The 24,234-nt window shown below is 40.3% G+C and overlaps 1 protein-coding gene across 1 annotated transcript in view; it reads right to left on the reverse strand.

Moving 5' to 3' along the window:
• LOC126377986 (uncharacterized) overlaps positions 1 to 13,415 on the reverse strand; it is a 99,987-nt gene extending 86,572 nt beyond the window's left edge. Inside the window, exon 1 of the mRNA XM_050026005.1 lies at positions 13,348 to 13,415. The gene's annotated coding sequence lies outside the window, so the exon portion shown is untranslated. The remainder of the gene's footprint in view (positions 1 to 13,347) is intronic.
• Positions 13,416 to 24,234: the final 10,819 nt, after the last annotated feature.

Genomic DNA, 24,234 nt, shown 5'->3' on the forward strand with positions numbered 1-24,234 from the left:
TTCCTTCATTATTTACTTTTGTTTTTTTTTATTTCTTCCGGAGAAGTACGTTTTTCATAAGCGCTATTCACACTTATAATTAAAACACTTTCTTTTTTTTTTAGTTACTCAGGTGCTACGTATAAGTATGTTCGCTTTTGACCGCAATCTCACCCGCTGGTAAGTGAAGATGGTGTAAGGCTCAATTTTGCCCGAAAACTCTTTAAGATTATAATGTTTTGGTAACACAGACCGCGACAAGCTGTGTCAGTTCCAGCCCTTCCAGTGTCCACATTAGAAGGGAAATTGTCGATGTTAAAGGGTGATCTGGATAATAAACTATCGATTGAACGCTACGACATCCCAAACGCGATCGCCTCCCCCCCCCCCCAGGCACCCCGCACCCCGCCCCGCGTCTCCCTTATCACGATATGAGAATGTAAATACGGAAAATCTCATTTTGCTTTAATTAAAAGCGATGTAATGTGCTTCGCCCTCTCTTATTCTCTTTATTTTTTCTTGTTTTGGAGATAATACTGGAGGGAAAAGATTTGGGGAATCCTATTCAATTTAGAAGAATATATTAAATGCTTGGTCTAGAATTTGTTTGATTTGATGATAAATACGATTATTCATTAGCGTCAAAATGGCGGAATCAATTGCTTAAGCAGTCGTTATTTTTTAGTTATTTCCAGACAATATTCGCAATAAAGTCTCAACGATTTTTGGACAATTCTCACATATTTGGGGTGGCCCCAGGGAAGTTTACATCGTCGGACACATGATGTCCAGATGTTTGAATTTTTAGTTTAGGTACCAAATAGTACTATATTTATAGTAAGTACTATCTGGTACCTAAACTAAAAAAAACTAGCACCTTTCTTCGGAAAGAAGAATTATTCATTTTTCACTTAACATTTAACAATAACACAAACCAAGAATCCTCCACACCCCCCGTAATCCCGTGATGCTCGAGGAATTTGAACTGAGGTTGTTGGTGTTCGACATCGCGCCGCAATTCCATAAACTCTGGAATTACGAGAGCATTCAGCGAGACTTGAGAAGTTGGTAATAAGCTGCGTGCGGCGAGAATGTGAATGCATCTGCCGTGTGACGCTGAGCACGACTACTGATGAGGCGCTAGTGTTGCCGATGTATGGCGGACTGTGTAGTTTATCGATAGACATTATTTCAATAGTGCCGCATTACGAAAATATCTACACTACCGATAGTATTTCTGTTCTTCGACAGTATTGTCACTTTTTAACAATCAATAGTATCGACTTAGTTAGGACATAACAGGTGTGTGACCAGATTTTTTGAAGGTAAGATGATCCGTGCTTGGGAAGACACGTTAAGCAGTCGGTCTCGGCAACTATTTACTCAAGTAAGTATAATATATATACAGACTATACTATACGGCTTTATAGTAACCCTGACACCAGAGTTGATGAGTTCGGTCATTGACTCACAACCTACACTACAAAAGAAGAAGAATGTAGAATTTCGTAGTTCGGCAACATTATGAGGCGGCGATGATGGCGACAGAGGGGCGGTGGCGGAGCAACAGGGGGAGGGACGCCGCCACACTCGCAGGAAACGGTTTTATTGGCGACATTCGCATCCCGCATCATGACTGCACTCCGTCCCAACCACCTCCAACGAGATGAAGTTAAACATTAATTCGTGAAATTATTTGACTAGACAAGTTCATAGCGGGGATCTTTACAAGGCGAGTTAGACTGTCGTACAAGGGTGAAAGGAAGCGTGTTTATTGGCGGAAACTCGAGGGTGATAGATACTGGAGGGAGCTTCGTATTAGCGTCGTCAGACTCGCCTGATTACCAGCGAGAGGGAGACCAATGTTGCTCGTCACAGCTCACACATACAATTTAACAAGTATTACATTGAGAATATTATTATTATGGAACGACACAATACGGTACAACATAATAAAAGGCAACAAAATATATCAAACCGTTAAAATGCAACGTTGAACAAACTATTCTGTTCTGTAAAGATATGTTACAAACGAAAACCTAAATATTGTAATCAATAAATTCAGTTTTAAGTTTTTTAAAGCACAATAATTTGCAGTTTACTCTATTGGTGACCTTTTATAAATAAACGGGTCACTTTAGTCCACAGTTCAGGAGCTAACTATCAAAGCAAGTACACAGCACACAAATTTACGCAATACAACGGAGCGATTGAAGTAATCTTTTTTTTTTTGCTCTGGCAACCCTACGGTTAAGTTGTAAACAAATTAGCTCTCGTAGTTTTTAATTATTTAAATTAATTTATCGTATATAAATTCATAAAAAACCAATTTCGTCATAATATTCTTATCATATTTTAACAATATTGTATAAATTTGTGTGGTTATAAGTGCTAAAAAGCGTTTAAATTGTGATAAGTGTCCTTGTGTCAGTTAAACCGTTACAAACTCAAAAGTGCGTAATCTTTTCGGAATCTATAGTGCATTTTAAATACTTATTAAAGAATAACGATTATCAAAATTGTAAGTAACTACCACTCTTTCTTTGGTGGCTTCTCACTGACACGTTTTCTTTTCTTTTTGTTGCCTCTAAAACACTATGAGTACTATGTCTTCTATGACTACTCGCAGTGTGGCAGCTCGTAAGCTAGAAGATCAATTAAAGCTGACTTTACTAGAACTTAAGAATTCTAAAGCGTTATGTGAGCAGCTACTATCAGAGAGAGAGGATAGCGAGAAGGAGGTATTAGTCATACTAGAACAAAATAAACAATTAAAGAGTGAGATGGCGGCTTTACATCAGCGTTTAAATGATGTGGAAGACCAAAATGACCAGCTACAAAGAACGGTGCATGTGTTTGACCGGAGCTGCGATGAGTTTGAGACCGCCCTCAAGCGCACCGTTGTTCTGGAACGCGAGCTGCGCGACGCGCATAAACAAATATCGGACTTTGAACTCGCGGACAGTACTTCTAAAACGTCTCGGACACAATCGCTGTTTGACGAGCTGATCACAGACTCACCTGACTTGGTCCCTGCCGCCACCCCATCTCACGAGGTGTTGTGTTCAAAGAGTAACCTCACTTGTGACTCACCACAAGCATCAACTTCACACCACCACTTGTTTAATACGGGGCAACATCTATTGAACGAAATTAATACTTGTACCGTAACGTTAGAAAACCAAACAAAAAAATATGAGTGTGAAATTGATCAGCTCCAGGCACAGATAAAAAAACTGACAAAATCCTTAGAAAATATGACACTGGACTACGAAGTAGCTCAGAAAACTATTCGAAAGCACGAGCTGGCCGCTGATAAGATAGTGAATTTGAGTTTTCACAACGCGGAACGCTTCGATTCACTAATTAATCGTCAGTATAGTTGCAATCATTCATCCTCGCAGACTGAGCGGCCTGCTCGTGTTTCCGAGTCCTCCCCGCTGTCCGCGCCCGCGCCGGCCCATCAGCTGGTACCGGCGGCGCAGGACTTGCTCCTCACACCAATTGTTAATGACAATAATACGTCCTTCTCGTCGGCGACCGGGCAGGCGGCGCCCGCGCCGGTAAACAAAGCGCAAAATATTATTATGTTTAGTGACGAAATTGGCAAAACAATGGGTTTACAACTTAGCCATTTCTTGAGGCGGGCAGTAATTAATAATTGTATGCCGGGTGCCTCCTATTTAGACATTTTAAAAAGAATAATTTCTTATAATTTCTCGAAAAATAGTACAATCATAATCCTGGCCGGTAGGAGAGGTAACGCGAACAAAGAACTACTTTCCCATTATATTTCCTTACTTAACAGCCTACCGAATGTAGAACAAGTGATTTTGTTTGCATTGCCTTTCAGCCAAAGTCAGCTTAATTCCGAAAATAAGTTTAGGCATGATCTAAACCTGACATTGCATACTTTAGTATGCGATTATTATAATAAATTTCAGTTCATTGATACGAATTCCTATGTTAGGAATTTTTATTTGACCAAAGGTAGATATTACTATCTATCTAACTTTTACAAAAGACAAATAGCGAAGTCGCTATCCTTTTTTTTTACAATAGAATCAGCCAATTCGTTGGCTTTTAACGCGTCTGCTCCTATTGAGCAGCCTATTTTTATTTCTGACATTTGTAATTTAAATTTAATTTAATGACAACAGAGAAAAACTTTGGCTGTAGTAAGTTAAATGAGGACATATTAAATATAAAATGCAATAAGAAAAATACAAATGTAATCAACCTGGTACACCAAAACATACAAGGAATATTGGGCAAGGAACTTGAAATTGAACTTTTTTTAAACAGTAATTGTGTTGATATTATGTGCGTAACTGAACATTGGCTAAAAAAACATGAGTTCGTTTGCTTCAATAATCACCAGGTTGCCAGCTCGTACAGCAGGGAGACGGCTATCCGTGGCGGTTCATTAATATTAGTACGTAATTGTTTAAAATATAAGGAACGAACGGATATTGTAAGTCTCTCAGTTGAGCGAACTGTTGAGCTAGCCTGTATTGAACTCAGCCGGCTTATTGTATTGAGCGTATACAGACCCCCCGCTTCATCTTATGATCTATTTGAGAAAGTTATTGATGAAGCTTTATGCAAATTATGTAATAAAAGCAAACATGTTATCGTCTGCGGTGATTTTAATATTGATATTCTGGAAAATTGCTCATTAAGTACTACATTCAAATCTTTATTTCTGTGTTATAATCTTGTAAATCTTTTTTCAGAACCAACCCGAATCACGTCACAGTCCGCGAAATGTATCGATAATATTTTTAGTAACTTAGAACCTTGTGATAAATTAATAATTAATAAATTAAAGTCAGATCACTGTGGTCAACAAATATCTTTCAACTTATTTGTTGACCGCTCACTGAAAAAGGATGTTACATGCAATCCCATATCAAGTAGTCGTTTAGAACAATTCAAAGATAATATGTCAAACAAATTACCAGAACTTCCTTACTGTGATGACCCAAATTTGTTATATAACTCCCTATTTAATCTAACAAAATCGGAATTTAATAAAGTATTTAAGGCAAAAACAATTAAGAAAGCAGACACACCAATTTTTAGTGACTGGGCGACGGTAGGAATTTATAAGAGTAGAAACAGGTTGTATGAACTTTACGAAGAAAGAACATACAATCATAGCGTAGCTTTTCACGACTATGTAAAACAGTATTCAAAAGTTTTCAAACGTGTTTGCGTTACCGCGAAGGCAATGTTTGTTAGCAGTAAAATTAAAGGTAGCTCAGATATTATTAAAATGACTTGGAAAGTTATTAATAGCGAAACTGGGAAAGTCAAAGCACGCGATCTCGAGTATCAATTACAAATTGACGGTAAACTACTCACAAATGATAAGCAAGTTGCTGAAGCTTTTGAAAAATTCTTTACTGACATTCCATTTTCGACTACCAAGGACTTGAAGTCATCTCCTGCACTCGCTCAATCACTTGTAAGGGAGCACATAGATACGTCCAAAGTAGATAAACTAACATTTACACACGTGAGTCCTAGGGACGTCTTAAGAGCTTTTAAATCTTTAGAAATCAAAAAGACTGCAGATCTTCATGGTCTCTCTGTTAAAGTCATTAACTCCGTGATTGATTGCATAGCTCCCTATCTATCATGTATATTTAATAAATGTGTAGACAATGGTGTGTTTCCAGATTTAATGAAGCACAGTAAAGTCATTCCATTGTTTAAAGCTGGTAGTACTTCTGACCCTACTAATTTTAGACCAATATCTATACTACCCACGCTTAGTAAAATATTTGAAAAAATTTTATTACTGCAATTACTTCAACATTTCAATTTAAACAATTTAATGTCTAATAAACAATTTGGTTTCACAAAGGGTCGCTCAACAACCGATGCTGGTGTTGAGTTAATAAATCATGTTTTTCAGGCTTGGGAGGAGTCCAAAGATGCTATTGGTGTCTTTTGCGACCTTTCCAAAGCCTTCGATTGCGTTTGTCATGATATCTTGATCGCGAAACTTCGTCACTATGGAATAACTGATAATGCCATCGCTCTTTTGGAGTCATACCTTAGTGGCCGCGTTCAGAGGGTTGATGTGCATGGCTCCAGATCGTGTGGATCTAACGTCACTATAGGCGTCCCGCAGGGCTCAATTCTAGGTCCATTTCTATTCCTAGTTTACATAAACGACCTACCTAGTCTTGTAAAACATGAGGTGGTGCTGTTTGCAGATGATACCTCCTTACTTTTTAAAGTAAAGAGACGACAAGATTCCTTTGACGATGTAAACAACGCCATTTCAGAGGTAGTGGATTGGTTTACTGTAAACAACCTGCTACTTAATGAAAATAAAACAAAATATGTTTATTTTACGTTATCGAATGTTAGTAGGCCCCTCGATTCTATTATTGTAAAAAATAAGGAATTGGACCTCACGGATGCTGCTGTATTTTTGGGAATTACTTTGGACGCTAAGTTGCAATGGAGTCCTCATATTGATAAGTTGTCCAAAAGGCTCAGCTCAGCAGCATTCGCGGTCAAAAAAATTCGTTTAATAACCGATGTAGAAACCGCGCGATTAGTTTATTTTGCCTACTTCCACAGTCTAATGTCGTACGGCATCTTGCTGTGGGGTCATGCTGCAGATATGAACAGCATTTTTGTTCTGCAAAAGCGAGCCATTCGGGCGATTTACAAATTGGGACCCAAGATGTCACTTAGAAATAAATTTAAAGAAATTAATATTTTAACTTTGGCATCACAATATATCTTTGAAAACTTAATATATGTAAAAAAACATATAGGATTATTTGCAAAAAATAGCGATCGGCACATTGTTAATACCAGGAACAAAAATAAACTTGCTTTACAAGTCAGTCGATTACATAAGATTACTAAATCTTTTAAGGGGCAATGTATACGTTTTTACAATAAGATTCCCATTGACATTCAGAATTTGCCTTTCAACTGTTTTAAGACAGTAGTTAAACAAAAACTTTACAAAAAAGGTTATTATAAAGTTAGTGATTATTTAGAAGATATGAATGCATGGGATTAACTGTCTGAGAACTGATATTAGGCAGCTAAATTACTCAATTGTATACCAATATTTTATGTTTTATGTTTATTTTTATTTTTTTAAAGAACGTCTAGGGCCCTGTGCCGAGGTTTTTCTTGCAGCTTCTTTTCCCCGGCTATACAGGTTGTGAGAAGCTGCAGTAGTTTTAGGCGGATGAGACGTTCGTTATGTAAAATTGACAATTCAAAGTGTAACTATGTTACCTACTGAATAAAGATATTTTTTGAATTTTGAATTTGAATCAAGTGAACTGCACAACAACAAACACTGCAGATAGCGAACGCAATAGAGACCACAAACCGATGCATAAATTATGTCCCACTAAATGTGAAACGACCGATGAAAGAGGAATGATTTATCCGCGACTCCTCTAAACAACCCCCCGGGAACCGAACCCGCTGCAATCCGACCGCTTGTCGCACTCAATTATATCTCACACAACACGAGGGGGATGAGCGCGGTCGATGTGAGTCCGGCTGCTACTATTGTGAGCACTTGATCATCACTATAATGTTGCTACGAGGGCCGGCGGTTTATTTAATTTATTCCAAACAACAAAACAGACTAACAGACAAAGTCAATGTGGCTGTTATGATATCTTGACATAGTATACTTAGATAGTTGCTAATAATTATAAAACAACTTATCTTTAAAGTATGGTTTTGGTTATGGCAAATATTGTGGCTTTGCTATGAGATGTGCAAGAGTTAAATGTAAAATATAGTATCGCAATGCTTCCGAATTTATTAAAAACAAAAATGCTAATACGATTATGGCACCTAAAGGATGTATACTAACCTAAATATTAAAATTCAGAAAGTTATTCAACACCAATACAGCTTGTCAGATGATAATTGTTCTATGAAACTTTCCGATGAAATTTAAATACGATGGGTAAGAGGTTACCAGGGAGGGAGGTACGGGAGAGGGGGAGGGAGTATTAATAAGGATGTGAGATATGACGAGCGACGAGGGTAATGTATGCTGACGGATCCATCTGGAGATTATAATTGGTCTGTAACAATCCACTGTAATGTGGACCTCTTAAGTAATAATAATTCGAAACGTGCTTAAATCGTCCCCTGTAGACATCATGAGGATTAAGATGATGACGAGTCATTGTTAGATACATTTTGTTGTGTGAAGATTTTGTAAAAACTTTTAATACGTTTAGAAAACGAACTTCTCTCAGTTTCCTATCGCGAACCGTATTTTTTACAGAAAAATAGCTACAACCCCTTTATCGGAAAGTTAAACGGATATAAAGAAATGTGGTCCCAAGAGCGGTCCTTGCGGCAGCGGGATTTGGCCGAAGCATTCGACGCGATAGCATCGCCTCGTAAAGTACGCGCCGGAGCCCCGAGCCGGCGCCACGTAAACTGGCTTTGTAAGGCTCCAATGTACTTTATGCGGAATTGGATCGTATAAGGTTTAAGCGCCGCGGATTGCTGAAAACAAGGCACAGTTCATCGAATATATTTTTTAACAAGCTTTTGGTCCATCCCCCCACCGGTTGTATGAGGGGAGGCCTTTGCCGAGCAGTGGGACATATAGTATACGCTGTTTATGATGATGAAGCTTTTGGTACAGCCATTGTAGTAAATTTTATGTAATTTCGATGTCGACTAATGTTGTAGTATAAGTAATAACACGTAGACGCCATTTTTCAATTAAAATATACTTAAATATTATAGTCTCTCTCTGCGTGTCTTATTAGACTCCAACCGGATAACCCTGAATTACTTAACACCACAAAAAATAACAAAATATTGAATAGCTGAAGGAGTTAAAATACCATTGTTATCTACTTCAATTAAAATAGTCTTTTTTTAGTTTATTTTGTTCTTTATTCTGCGCACTTTGTGCTGTTCGTCTTCCAACTTTTGATCTCAACTTTTCTTTGTTCAAGAATTCCTTCTCAGTGATTTAGATTCTCATTTTGTAGGAGTTTATGATTTTTCAGATTAAAGTATAATAAATTACGCGCTGGCAATGGTTGATTCGTTCCAGCGCGACGCGGGCCGCGGCGGCTCGCGCGTGCCGGCGACAGTTGATTGATACCTCTCATCGCGCGGAATATTGCCCACCCAAATTCGTTACCCTCTAATTGAGCATAAATTGTCCGATTCCCCGCAAAATGCTATAAATTAGCGCACCAACAATAAACCGTGATTAAATTGCGGCAAAACTATTTCAATTTGATCGTTCAACTAGTTTTTAGTAAAAGGCGAACATTTTCCACACGTTTCATACGAAATTATTATGACAATAGCAGTATTTTATTCATTAAATTCCTATTTCGCTCAAAATAGGAATTTCGGATAATAAACACGTCAAAAGTAATGAGGGGGATGTAAACACATCTAAGATGAACGAAACGTCGAACAGGATAAAGGAACAAGGAAACAGACAGGAACAGGAACCTTTAGCAACTATCGAGCGGTTTAGGGCGGGGAAAGAGCACAAAATGTAAAGGATAACCGTTCGCGACGGAAATAGTCTCGAAGATTATATGCGGAGCGTCGCCTTGACCCGGTTCGCAGATGCTCGATAATATTATTCTAAAGAGTGCGCAACTTCAGAAGGATAAGGAATATAAGTGTGCTGCAGAACGACAAATTTGACGGCGATAAATCGTCGCAGCCGCGCGGCGTTTGTCGCGTGTGATATACGCGCGCCCGGATTTATGTCGCTGCACTCACTCGTGCCGTGTTCGTCGTGTGTTGTGTTGTATGTTGTGTTGTGCCTTGTACGTCGTGTGCGGAGACGTTTATTACACTCGAATAATTATTGCTTGCCGCATTGGGGCAGCCTCTTTAGTGTAAAGTTTCGGAGTTCATTCTGGTAAACGGGCTGACAGTTGTTTCATTTAGGTGTTGTTTCATTTTATGGTAAGTGGTAACATAATGATGGCTAAAATGAGATTTCGTATAGTTAGTATAGTTTACAGACATGCAAGTACAAGATTTAGGTATGTTCTTGCACATCTCTCACTAAAAAGTTAGTACTTTGAGGCTTACGACCAGAAATAATTGCTTATTTGTCTTCAGTTTCCAAGCTTATATAATATTACTGTAGAGCTTAGGTCTGAAACAAATGGTTTGAAAGAAATAAAAATATTTCTAAAACAAAACCCATTTAGAAAAGTTGTCTCGCTGCAAATTATAGTTAACGGGCGTCGGCGCCCGCCGCTTCGATAACCTAACCTGATTTAATAATTTCCGACCTTCTGCTCTCACACTCACGTTGAAGAAGGTTCGGTCTTGACCTAGCGGCACTAGATGGAACTATACTAGTTTCATTGCTACTTACCCGTTTACAGGTCGTAATAAAGAATATCAATAAAGGTATCTTAAAGGAAAAGTTAGGGCATCACTTGGAATACGAGTACTATTATAGCGCCGATCGTACTCAGCCCGGCATTATTTATGTAGAAAAAACCTTGGTGATCTAACAGGAGACAATCAATCTTACAAATGATACTAAATGTCAACAAAAAGATCACGGGATCTTAAAAGGTGTCAGTTTGTTGGAGAATACAAGAAAAATAGCATTGAATGTAATATTGATTCAGACGCGTGTAGTGTCACAGAGAGTGCCGGCGACACAACTTGTGTGAATGTACTTGGCACCCTCTCTGTTGCCTTCGTTGACAACATCGCGCTAAACAAGGGTGTTGAACAGGCATTAGCTAACAAGGGACCTACTGCCCGGCACGTGCTACAGACATAGCTTTATTTATTTAATAAATAAATAGAAGCTCACGAATATTCCCGATTGACCCCAATTGGGAATATAGTCGTGAGCGAGAATCAGAAGTACAGCCATCCCATGAGGGGATAAGTACGCGTATCACTGAGATCTATTAGATCAACAATAGGTGCTGACTGCTGAATCATACTCGTATATTGCCCTGAAGATAAATGAATAAGGAACTCATTGCATTCTTCAAACTAAAAGGTTTACTAACGTTCGATGATGAGATTGTCTCCTCAGGGCCTACGGCCTACGGCCGGGTCGACCCGGGACCAATATTTGAATAACCCGGGACGTCCCGATATTAAAGATTTCTAAGGGTCACCCTCCGCGTATTGGCGCACGCAGCGGATTGTAATAACGACGACTTACACAATATTGGACGTGACAAGTGTACGTACTTCACACGAATACATTACGCGGCAGATCCAATGTACAAAGGAGATCATCTCCGCATTATCCCATTTTCACACGGCCCGTCTACCAGACCTAGAGATTTGACAGGTTCAACTATTTACACTGTAAATATTTCTGTAAATTTTACAGAAACAACGGCCTGTCTGATCTTCGATCTCGAACAGAAAAACCATCTCAATTACAAGTTAGGTCACATACCCCCTCCGGTTGATTGAGAGGACGCCTGTGCCCAGCAGTGGGACGTATATAGGCTGTTTATGTATGTATGTATGTATGTATGTCACACACCTACAAAAACACATTTCTCGGTTATATGGTTTTCTTCGCTACGATTTCCTTCACCGCTGAGATCATGACAATCTTTTAAGTTCCCCTTATACAAAAATCATCAGATTTATATATCCGTAAGGTTGTATGTAGCAACGTAGTATCCTCGGATGGATTTAAGTTTTAATCATCCTAATGCATTTTCGATATTCTTTAATGGAAGTTGCGTAAAGTTCATTCATTAAGAGATTGTGATGGTCCCGGCGCAGCTAATAATAACACGGTTCTCTGTATAATTGAGTTGATTAAATTCTACATAATTTAAAATTAAGGACGGAATAGGAAGAAAATGTAGGAAAACAGACGAAGGACATTACGAAGATTGCGAACTGGCCCCAGTTTGAAAGAGGGACGGGGGGGGGGGGGGGGGATCATGATTAACGAGGTGCATGGGGGTGTGATCGAGTCCACGAACTTTAATCTCCAGTAGCGTCGACTTTCGTCACTTGGTCACCGTACGAGTCATCATACACCTACATCATAGAACTTCGTACCTAACCTGGATGCAAGTTGTCGTGAGGGATTACGGGTATTAGTTTATGTATGTATGTATCGACCCTCCTCCAGCTGCACAGAGTTGATCTACAAAGCCGCAACTCGCGGAACACAGTAAGTAGTTGAAATGTTTGTCTCGACTCTCGCGTTGTTTTGTACTCGGCTGCGAGCGCGAGGTATCCGCGATCGATACCTGACTCGGGCACTAGCTGTGAACTGTCTGCGATGCGTCTCACTTATTACATGTGAAAATATTGATTTAGGATTAGCAAAAATATTTAATTAAGTCAATAAAATACTAACTCGTACGGGATTTAATACCGCAGCACTTTTTCTCTTGTGAGTGAGTTTTCCCTAAGCAATGATTCATAATATTTACGCTGTCTGAATAATTACTAAAATCTAGCCTGTTTCATTTCATATTTATATAATTATAATGTCAAAACTATGCGGACATTTCGTATTTATTTAGGACTTAACTTTAAATTAACATAACAATGATAAATTAAACATGAAAATGTTAGCTACGGTTGTTGAACATCTTACAGCGCTACGTACCAACTACTGTTGTCATGCAAATGTAGTGTTCGTTAGAAAATAAACAAAACAACATAAAACCTGAAAACACTTTTATTTATTCAGCAAGAAAACATAATATAGACAGGAAAAAACACTTTATTGCACCTAATTGGTTGGTAAATGATGATGATCAGAAGACAAAGACAATCTGATTACAATGACTAGTAACAGTTGCGTTATCAGCAGCGTGATAACCACATTGCAGCCGCGATCCTTTCAAGTTGCCGTTTAAAGGGTTATTTAAACCCATTTAATAGAGGTTTAAAACTAGTTAGCGAACTCTAGTCAGAATGGCTTGTAAACGATTGTAACGCTACACGCAGACACTCAGCGTTAGCGGTCCCAGATACGGTTGATACAAGTATCGTAATTAGCGACGAGTGGGGAACTCAGTAGTTGGAAACTTAGTACATTTGATTCAGCGTATTTGTTCGCTATTTCCCTGCGAGGGGCTGAGGGTAGTCTCCCGCGACACATTACATCACACATCCCGCTATCAGCCTCCGGGCTCCGCGCGTGATATATAACGAAGACAATTCCGCACAGGCGGCAATTCGCGACAAACGATCACTTCAAACTTCGACTTACGACTTCCAATACTCTCGCAACTCCACTATTATTTCATGCACAGAATGTTTCTTCCTAATATAATTCACCAATAACAAGTTTTAAGACAGAAAACTAAAAATAAATTGTGTAGTGTTTATGAAAACACTCACCGGTAAAGGAACGCGGTGCGTAGGGAGGCGCGTGAACACAGGACACGTCCGCGCGGGGCGGCGGCGCGCAGCACACTGGCGGTGCTGAGACCCCCCCCCCCCCGTCCCTGCCAAAGCCCCCCACCCCGGCGCCATGTTTGTTGCACGCCCGCAACTGATTGAGTCGCGTCAACATGAGAACGTTTTAATTTGCAGAATCAACTTCGACGTGATGATGTTTGCTCAGCATTCGAGACGCGCGCTGCCTCCCCGCGCAGCGCTGATCATACTGTAAACTTTCTCTTAATCTTTTGTGTCAGTTTACTTTCAGATATTTATAGCATAACAATGTAAGATTATACTTCTAAACAAAATAAAGGATGGCTGATAAAGACGACTCTACCGTTAGCAGTGTCAGGGGTAAAACTTAACCATGTGGATTCAATACGGATCGATAGGGCTTTCTGAGCTAATACACAACCAATATACCTACTCATCTACTTGTATTCTCAGACACGCGAGACCTGAGCTGATTTTTTACATCGAAACCAATCTTGTTTGCGTTTAGACACAATCGTAGCTGATGTTATATTCAGACGGGACGTAACTTGACCTGCCCACCGACATACCTAGGTACTCGCATATTTCATGAAACTCAATGTCACATCACATCAAAGGCTTTCTGCAAGAAAGTCTGCGGAAGGAAGCTTACTAACTCTTGCACAGTTTAGTTCTATTTATATTGGATTATGTAAATATCTCGGCCGTCCCAATGTACTCCACACAACACATCATTATGTTGAAAGTGGGACCTTCACGCATTTCTTTATTTCAGTGACCTCAGCTTCGACACGCTACACGCATTGTTCACCAACTACTCACACGATCCTATACATTACTGGCTCACAACGACCGTTTAAACAAAAGATACTTACAAAGAAAGAAATGTATACTGAATTGATAGTTTATTCAGTCGAAGGTGCCGGAGCAAGGTGGCGCTTTGAGATGGTAATTTGGTGGTATATAAGCGGAGGATGGTCGGCGATGGTCACTCAGTGTCTGGTGGGTGGTCAGTCGGTCTATTAGTAATATTAATAAGATGGCTGCTGGTGTCGTCTCCCGGGTCGCTGTGGTGCTGCCTCTGCTTGTGGTCTTGGTGAGTATGGAACAACTTCACGCGCAATGTTATACCTAACATGTATACGAAGGTCAGTCTGGCTGGCGACAGCGGCTGCTACTTCAATCGCGTAAAATTCGGTTATTGCGACAAGTACACCAATGTCTATGGATAGTATCGTTGTGACATAAACATCGCGCCAGTATTCCCGAGGGGGTAGTAGCGCTGTCCTTTTCTTTACGTGAATATTAATAGAATATTACAAGACTCATTATAACTATTTAAAACTAAAATAATAGGCTTAAAATAGACTGGCAATATGCTAACTTCCTATTACATGGCAAATAAATATAGCTGGCGAGGAGTAGGTGTATACTATACTATATATACACACCTGCCTACCCCTTAGGTAGTACAGGTGTGATGCTATGTTGTGTTGAAACTATAATAAAATTGTAACTATTAGTTTGTTTCAGTTTATTTTTCTCGTGTAGCCGCGGTAAAGGGTGGTGGGGGCTTCCTCGCGTCAGATATAACCCTATGTTGTGTGTGACAGTGTTGCGGCGTGGCGGAGGCTCGCGCGCTGTTCGACGAGCTGCTCGCCGCGTTCGACCCAGCGTGAGTACATCACAGTCATATCATGTTGTTGCTGTGGCAGCAAGAGGCGGACGACAGTTCAGGGGGTCTGAAATAGCCACATCAAAGCAATTCATCTAAAAAACAGTATTGCAATTTCACATCGTAAGTGCGCAGTTCCACTAATGTAAAATTGCTTTTATAGGTGAATTGCAATCAATAACACGACGACAAGTAAATACTTGTGGTAAATTAGATGACACCGCCCGCACTGGGCCGCGGACACCACGGGGAGCCGGCGCTACCGGCAGCGGCGTCATCGCTTGACACCACACGTATTTCGTATCAAAGGCAGCTGCAAGTTGTCTCCTGATTACTTGTGGCTCTGCCCAGCCCATAAGCGTTTACGGGCGCGAGTTTATATATGTATCTAGTAGTTTAAAGATTTACATTCATAGTTTAACACAAACACAAAAGTAAGAGAAAAAGTGTGTAAAGTATAAGTGTACACTTTGAATAAATTTTTACATAAATATATTTGTCGAACGTCTCATTCGCCTAAAACTACTTATGGTAACTACTCAAACACATGTGTATTAATGAATGTGCATGTGAGCCGTATGTGAACTTATCCCATGTCGGCTCCCGCGACACAGGTGTCCTCTGTTGGTGTTGTACCGTGTTGTTGGTTGGTAGCACTGACGCCATATCTCCATGTTGCAGCGGGTTCTCGAACGCCACGTCATTACTGGAGCAGTTCTTCGCGTCGCACGCGCAGCACTCGATCGCATCGTTCGGAGAGCTGGGAGACATCGCGCAGATCTGTACGTAATTACGCTAACTGATAATAAAAATACATCAGTTACTCTGTCTAAAAAACTGGCACAGACACAGGAAAGATTCCAGGGACGGACAAGCGTTGTGGTTCCCGCGATGACCGAAGTCGCGGTCCACTTGTATTCTAAACCGTAGCTATTATTAAAATTGTCCAAATTACTGCGAATTATAATGTTGATGATGAATAATTGAAGTATTTTACATTACTTATTTCAGTTTTCTCCGGCAAGTGAGCCCGCGCCCTCGACCGACATACACCCACCGCGCCGCGGCGCCGCTTGCCGCCGCATCCCTGCTTCATTCGATATAGCTTCATTGCAACGACAGGAGCACCGAGTACATTTCTTTACGAGACATACCTCTAGTCTTCTTGGCACTGGGCTGCATGCCAACCACATCTCTGTCCTAATGTCATTCTATACAAGCATATCGTACGCAACTTTACATCATGTTTCAAATGCATTATGACTTATGTACGCCGGCGGCGACACTAGAGCTGCACTAGAATGTATAGTTGGTTGTGTCGCGGCGTAACCATAATGTAGTGTAATAACATTGTGAAAGTTAAAAACGAAATTAATTATATAATAATACAAAGTTGCTTTTACTCACAACTTTATTATTTTCTCCCAGCGCTAACGAAACCCGAAACTAACAAACAAAACACAAACTCAATAAAAACAGCAAACATAACAACACCCTAACATAAAAATATAAGTGCAAAAACTGAAACCCGACTACGGACAAAATTTCGCTCTAAAATGTATGAAACAAAATATATTATATATAATATAATATATAAAAAATTAAAAATATAATATTATATTAAAAAATATATATATTATTGTATAATTTCTCTGAAATTCTTCCAGATAGTGATGTATAGAAGACAGATAGATTTATCCAGGTTTTAGTTTTCAAATTTTATTCTTATTTTTATCTTTTTGTGATGATATTTATTAAGATAACGTGCTTCCGATACGTTTTATGCAAGATTTGAAGATGAAACCCATCCCGAATTAGTCTGGACAGCCATGTTATCAATTCAACGTAATTATCGAGTAAACACAAGCAAATCCACTATCGAGTAAACACATAAACCCAATACACTACGTTACGAAAATATTTTTCTGTCTACAATTGTCGTCCTCTAGATCCTAGACTAGAGGGCGCCACATTCAATATAGCGCGACGTCACAGCGTAGCCTATAACCACAGGACAATCGCTATAATCGCAAAACGCTTACTGTGTGTGTTGTTTGTTAAACAAGCGGTCCGTACATAGCGGTCTCCCTTTTGTTTCGTCGCAGTCGGGTAAATACCCCAACTCAACAACACCCAAACCTAACCTTACAAATGCAGGTATAAATACATAAGTAATTAAGTAAATAAATAAAATATAAGAAATCCAATAATTGATAAAATTGTGAGTGGTTGTTTCTATGCAGATATGTGACCGTGGCTTCCTAATAAATCGCAAAAGGGAGGGTGGGGGGGCGATTTTTTTGCGTTCCCGGTGTCCTAGAGCCACGGGAGTGGTCTTAAAATTTTTGGGAAGACGTGGGCTACCATATAATATAATAAAAAAGACAGGCTTCCATAAGATTTTGATGCAGTAGAGTGAAATACCAAATTTTCTATACTAATAATAACACAAAACAAAAAATAATCAAAAATGTTATTTGCAATAATATTAAATGGCACAGAAATAACGAAACATACCTTAATCAAACCCATCAAAACGCCAAAAACGCCATTTAAATGCGGTCAGAACCCGTTATTATGTGCTTTAATTATACCTTAATCAAACCCGAAATGAAACCCAAATAACCCAAATAAAAGAAAACCCATACCTAATAAAAGCTAAAACTAACTAAACTGAAACCGAAACCTAAATAAATAAAACTAAATAAAAATTCCAAACCTAACAAATTCCAAACCTAACAAATTGCAAACCTAACAAATTCCAAACCTAACAAATTCCAAACCTAACAAATTCCAAACCTAACAAATTCCAAACCCACCAATTTCCAAACCTGAAAGAAAATCTCAAATCTAACAAATAAAAAACCCAACAAATTCCAAACCTAAAAAAACCCAAACCTACCAAAACCCAAACCTAACAATTACCAAATCTAAAAAAAAATAATCCTGAAAATCCCAACCCTAAAAAACCCAACCTCAAAAAACCCAAACCTAACAATTTCCGAACCGATATAAAATCCAAACCTAACAAAACCTAAAAATCCCAACCCTAAAAAACCCAAACATAAAAAAAAACCCAAACCTAACAAATTCCATACCTAAAAAAACCCGAACCTAACACTTTCCAAACCTAACAAAACCCAAAACTAACAAGACCAAACTCTAAAAAATCCTAAAAATCCCAACCATAAAAAAACGAAACCTATAAAAAACCCAAACCTAACAAAACCCAAACCTAACAAAACCCAAACCTAACAAAACCCAAACCTAACAAAACCCAAAACTAACAAAACCCATAACTAACAAAATCCAAACCTAACATTTTCCAAACCTAACAAAACCAAACACTAAAAAAATCCAAACCTAATAATTTCCAAATATAAAAAAATGCCTGATCCTAAAATATCCAACCCTAAATTAACCCAAACCTATAAAAAACCCAAACCTAACAAAACTCAAACCTAAAAACCCAAACCTAACAAAACCCAAACTTAACATTTTCCAAACCTAACAAAACCCAAACCTAACAAAACCAAACTCTAAAAAGGTATGGTAGTAAGTACTTGGGGTATGGTAGTAAGTACTTGGGGTATGGTAGTAAGTACTTGGGGTATGGTGGTAAGTACTTGGGGTATGGTGGTAAGTACTTGGGGTATGGTGGTAAGTACTTGGGGTATGGTAGTAAGTACTTGGGGTATGGTGGTAAGTACTTGGGGTATGGTGGTAAGTACTTGGGGTATGGTAGTAAGTACTTGGGTTATGGTAGTAAGTACTTGGGGTATGGTAGTAAGTACTTGGGGTATGGTGGTAAGTACTTGGGGTATGGTGGTAAGTACTTGGGGTATGGTGGTAAGTACTTGGGGTTTGGTACCAAGTACTTGGGGTATGGTAGTAAGTACTTGGGGTATGGTAGTAAGTACTTGGGGTATGGTAGTAAGTACTTGGGGTATGGTAGTAAGTACTTGGGGTATGGTGGTAAGTACTTGGGGTATGGTAGTAAGTACTTGGGGTATGGTAGTAAGTACTTGGGGTATGGTAGTAAGTACTTGGGGTATGGTGGTAAGTACTTGGGGTATGGTGGTAAGTACTCGGGGTTTGGTACCAAGTACTTGGGGTATGGTAGTAAGTACTTGGGGTATGGTGGTAAGTACTTGGGGTATGGTGGTAAGTACTTGGGGTATGGTGGTAAGTACTTGGGGTATGGTAGTAAGTACTTGGGGTATGGTAGTAAGTACTTGGGATATGGTAGTAAGTACTTGGGGTATGGTAGTAAGTACTTGGGGTATGGTAGTAAGTACTTGGGGTATGGTAGTAAGTACTTGGGGTATGGTGGTAAGTACTTGGGGTATGGTAGTAAATACTTGGGGTATGGTGGTAAGTACTTGGGGTATGGTGGTAAGTACTTGGGGTATGGTGGTAAGTACTTGGGGTATGGTGGTAAGTACTTGGGGTATGGTGGTAAGTACTTGGGGTTTGGTACCAAGTACTTGGGGTACTTGGGGTATGGTAGTAAGTACTTGGGGTATGGTAGTAAGTACTTGGGGTATGGTGGTAAGTACTTGGGGTATGGTGGTAAGTACTTGGGGTGTGGTGGTAAGTACTTGGGGTTTGGTACCAAGTACTTGGGGTATGGTAGTAAGTACTTGGGGTATGGTGGTAAGTACTTGGGGTTTGGTACCAAGTACTTGGGGTATGGTAGTAAGTACTTGGGGTATGGTAGTAAGTACTTGGGGTTTGGTACCAAGTACTTGGGGTATGGTAGTAAGTACTTGGGGTATGGTGGTAAGTACTTGGGGTATGGTGGTAAGTACTTGGGGTATGGTGGTAAGTACTTGGGGTATGGTAGTAAGTACCTGGGGTATGGTAGTAAGTACTTGGGGTATGGTGGTAAGTACTTGGGGTATGGTGGTAAGTACTTGGGGTATGGTGGTAAGTACTTGGGGTTTAGTACCAAGTACTTGGGGTATGGTAGTAAGTACTTGGGGTATGGTAGTAAGTACTTGGGGTATGGTAGTAAGTACTTGGGGTATGGTAGTAAGTACTTGGGGTATGGTAGTAAGTACTTGGGGTATGGTGGTAAGTACTTGGGGTATGGTAGTAAGTACTTGGGGTATGGTGGTAAGTACTTGGGGTATGGTGGTAAGTACTTGGGGTATGGTAGTAAGTACTTGGGGTATGGTGGTAAGTACTTGGGGTATGGTGGTAAGTACTTGGGGTATGGTAGTAAGTACTTGGGGTATGGTAGTAAGTACTTGGGGTATGGTAGTAAATACTTGGGGTATGGTGGTAAGTACTTGGGGTATGGTGGTAAGTACTTGGGGTATGGTATTAAGTACTTGGGGTTTGGTACCAAGTACTTGGGGTATGGTAGTAAGTACTTGGGGTATGGTAGTAAGTACTTGGGGTATGGTGGTAAGTACTTGGGGCATGGTGGTAAGTACTTGGGGTATGGTGGTAAGTACTTGGGGTATGGTGGTAAGTACTTGGGGTATGGTGGTAAGTACTTGGGGTATGGTAGTAAGTACTTGGGGTATGGTAGTAAGTACTTGGGGTATGGTAGTAAGTACTTGGGGTATGGTGGTAAGTACTTGGGGTATGGTGGTAAGTACTTGGGGTATGGTGGTAAGTACTTGGGGTATGGTGGTAAGTACTTGGGGTTTGGTACCAAGTACTTGGGGTACTTGGGGTATGGTAGTAAGTACTTGGGGTATGGTAGTAAGTACTTGGGGTATGGTAGTAAGTACTTGGGGTATGGTGGTAAGTACTTGGGGTATGGTGGTAAGTACTTGGGGTATGGTAGTAAGTACTTGGGGTATGGTAGTAAGTACTTGGGGTATGGTGGTAAGTACTTGGGGTATGGTGGTAAGTACTTGGGGTATGGTAGTAAGTACTTGGGGTATGGTAGTAAGTACTTGGGATATGGTAGTAAGTACTTGGGGTATGGTAGTAAGTACTTGGGGTATGGTAGTAAGTACTTGGGGTATGGTAGTAAGTACTTGGGGTATGGTGGTAAGTACTTGGGGTATGGTAGTAAATACTTGGGGTATGGTGGTAAGTACTTGGGGTATGGTGGTAAGTACTTGGGGTATGGTGGTAAGTACTTGGGGTATGGTGGTAAGTACTTGGGGTGTGGTGGTAAGTACTTGGGGTTTGGTACCAAGTACTTGGGGTATGGTAGTAAGTACTTGGGGTATGGTGGTAAGTACTTGGGGTTTGGTACCAAGTACTTGGGGTATGGTAGTAAGTACTTGGGGTATGGTAGTAAGTACTTGGGGTATGGTGGTAAGTACTTGGGGTATGGTGGTAAGTACTTGGGGTATGGTAGTAAGTACCTGGGGTATGATAGTAAGTACTTGGGGTATGGTAGTAAGTACTTGGGGTATGGTGGTAAGTACTTGGGGTATGGTGGTAAGTACTTGGGGTATGGTAGTAAGTACTTGGGGTATGGTAGTAAATACTTGGGGTATGGTGGTAAGTACTTGGGGTATGGTGGTAAGTACTTGGGGTATGGTGGTAAGTACTTGGGGTATGGTAGTAAGTACTTTGGGTTTGGTACCAAGTACTTGGGGTATGGTAGTAAGTACTTGGGGTATGGTGGTAAGTACTTGGGGTATGGTGGTAAGTACTTGGGGTATGGTGGTAAGTACTCGGGGTTTGGTACCAAGTACTTGGGGTATGGTAGTAAGTACTTGGGGTATGGTAGTAAGTACTTGGGGTATGGTAGTAAGTACTTGGGGTATGGTAGTAAGTACTTGGGGTATGGTGGTAAGTACTTGGGGTATGGTGGTAAGTACTTGGGGTATGGTAGTAAGTACTTGGGGTATGGTAGTAAGTACTTGGGGTATGGTAGTAAGTACTTGGGGTATGGTGGTAAGTACTTGGGGTATGGTGGTAAGTACTTCGGGTATGGTAGTAAGTACTTGGGGTATGGTGGTAAGTACTTGGGGTATGGTGGTAAGTACTTGGGGTATGGTGGTAAGTACTTGGGGTATGGTAGTAAGTACTTGGGGTATGGTAGTAAGTACTTGGGGTATGGTAGTAAATACTTGGGGTATGGTGGTAAGTACTTGGGGTATGGTGGTAAGTACTTGGGGTATGGTGGTAAGTACTTGGGGTATGGTAGTAAGTACTTGGGGTTTGGTACAAAGTACTTGGGGTATGGTAGTTAGTACTTGGGGTATGGTAGTAAGTACTTGGGGTATGGTGGTAAGTACTTGGGGTATGGTGGTAAGTACTTGGGGTATGGTGGTAAGTACTTGGGGTATGGTAGTAAGTACTTGGGGTATGGTAGTAAGTACTTGGGGTATGGTAGTAAGTACTTGGGGTATGGTAGTAAATACTTGGGGTATGGTGGTAAGTACTTGAGGTATGGTGGTTAGTACTTGGGGTATGGTGGTAAGTACTTGGGGTTTGGTACCAAGTACTTGGGGTACTTGGGGTATGGTAGTAAGTACTTGGGGTATGGTGGTAAGTACTTGGGGTATGGTGGTAAGTACTTGGGGTATGGTAGTAAGTACTTGGGGTATGGTAGTAAGTACTTGGGGTATGGTAGTAAATACTTGGGGTATGGTGGTAAGTACTTGGGGTATGGTGGTAAGTACTTGGGGTATGGTGGTAAGTACTTGGGGTATGGTGGTAAGTACTTGGGGTTTGGTACCAAGTACTTGGGGTACTTGGGGTATGGTTTAAGTACTTGGGGTATGGTAGTAAGTATTTGGGGTATGGTGGTAAGTACTTGGGGTATGGTGGTAAGTACTTGGGGTATGGTGGTAAGTACTAGGGGTTTGGTACCAAGTACTTGGGGTATGGTAGTAAGTACTTGGGGTATGGTAGTAAGTACTTGGGGTTTGGTACCAAGTACTTGGGGTATGGTAGTAAGTACTTGGGGTATGGTGGTAAGTACTTGGGGTATTGTGGTAAGTACTTGGGGTATGGTGGTAAGTACTTGGGGTATGGTAGTAAGTACTTGGGGTATGGTAGTAAGTACTTGGGGTATGGTGGTAAGTACTTGGGGTATGGTGGTAAGTACTTGGGGTTTGGTACCAAGTACTTGGGGTATGGTAGTAAGTACTTGGGGTATGGTAGTAAGTACTTGGGGTTTGGTACCAAGTACTTGGGGTATGGTAGTAAGTACTTGGGGTTTGGTACCAAGTACTTGGGGTATGGTAGTAAGTACTTGGGGTATGGTGGTAAGTACTTGGGGTATGGTGGTAAGTACTTGGGGTATGGTGGTAAGTACTTGGGGTATGGTAGTAAGTACTTGGGGTATGGTAGTAAGGACTTGGGGTATGGTAGTAAATACTTGGGGTATGGTGGTAAGTACTTGGGGTATGGTGGTAAGTACTTGGGGTATGGTAGTAAGTACTTGGGGTTTGGTACCAAGTACTTGGGGTATGGTAGTAAGTACTTGGGGTATGGTAGTAAGTATACCCCTACCCGCCCTGTCTCGGTTACGAACCGTGAAGAAAGCGATATTTAACGTAAATAGTAACGTATATCTGGAGTATGTCTACCCCGTAAGGATACTGTCATCACAGCCTTTCACAAAATCAATCAAGAACACCGTATTTTAATTTCTTAAGACCGCAGAAACGGATGATGCGATAAGTAAACATTTTACCCTCCCTGAGCCGGAGGTCTCGCAAAAGAACACAAAAAGCAACAAAGCTGCCGGACCGGATGAAATACCCCGAATTTCTACAACATTTTGGAAAAATAAGTAAATGATTGAATGAGTGAATGAGTAAATAAGTAAATAAATAAGAAAAGAAGAAATCCAAAAATTGTCAAAATTGTGAATGGTTTTTTGTATGCAGATATGTGACCGTGGCTTCCTAATAAATCGCAACAGGGAGGGTGGGGGGGCGATTTTTTTGCGTTCCCGGTGTCCTAGACCCGCGAGAGAGGCCTTAAAATTTTCGTAAAGACGAGGGCTACCATATAACGCAATAAAATAGAGAGACTTCTATAACATTTTGTTGCAGTAGACTGATATTTCGAAATTTCTTTGCTAATAACACGAAAAATACATGAATACTCAAAAAAAATTATTTAAACCTATTAAATAGCAAAAAATATAACGGCCAGAACAAAAACCAAACCCTACCCACACCCGAAACAAGGAAAATTGAAACGTAATTATACCCTAACCTAAAACCATGTAAACCAAAATA

The sequence above is a fragment of the Pectinophora gossypiella genome, chromosome 25, assembly GCF_024362695.1.
Source record: "Pectinophora gossypiella chromosome 25, ilPecGoss1.1, whole genome shotgun sequence".
Classification (NCBI taxonomy): domain Eukaryota; kingdom Metazoa; phylum Arthropoda; class Insecta; order Lepidoptera; family Gelechiidae; genus Pectinophora; species Pectinophora gossypiella.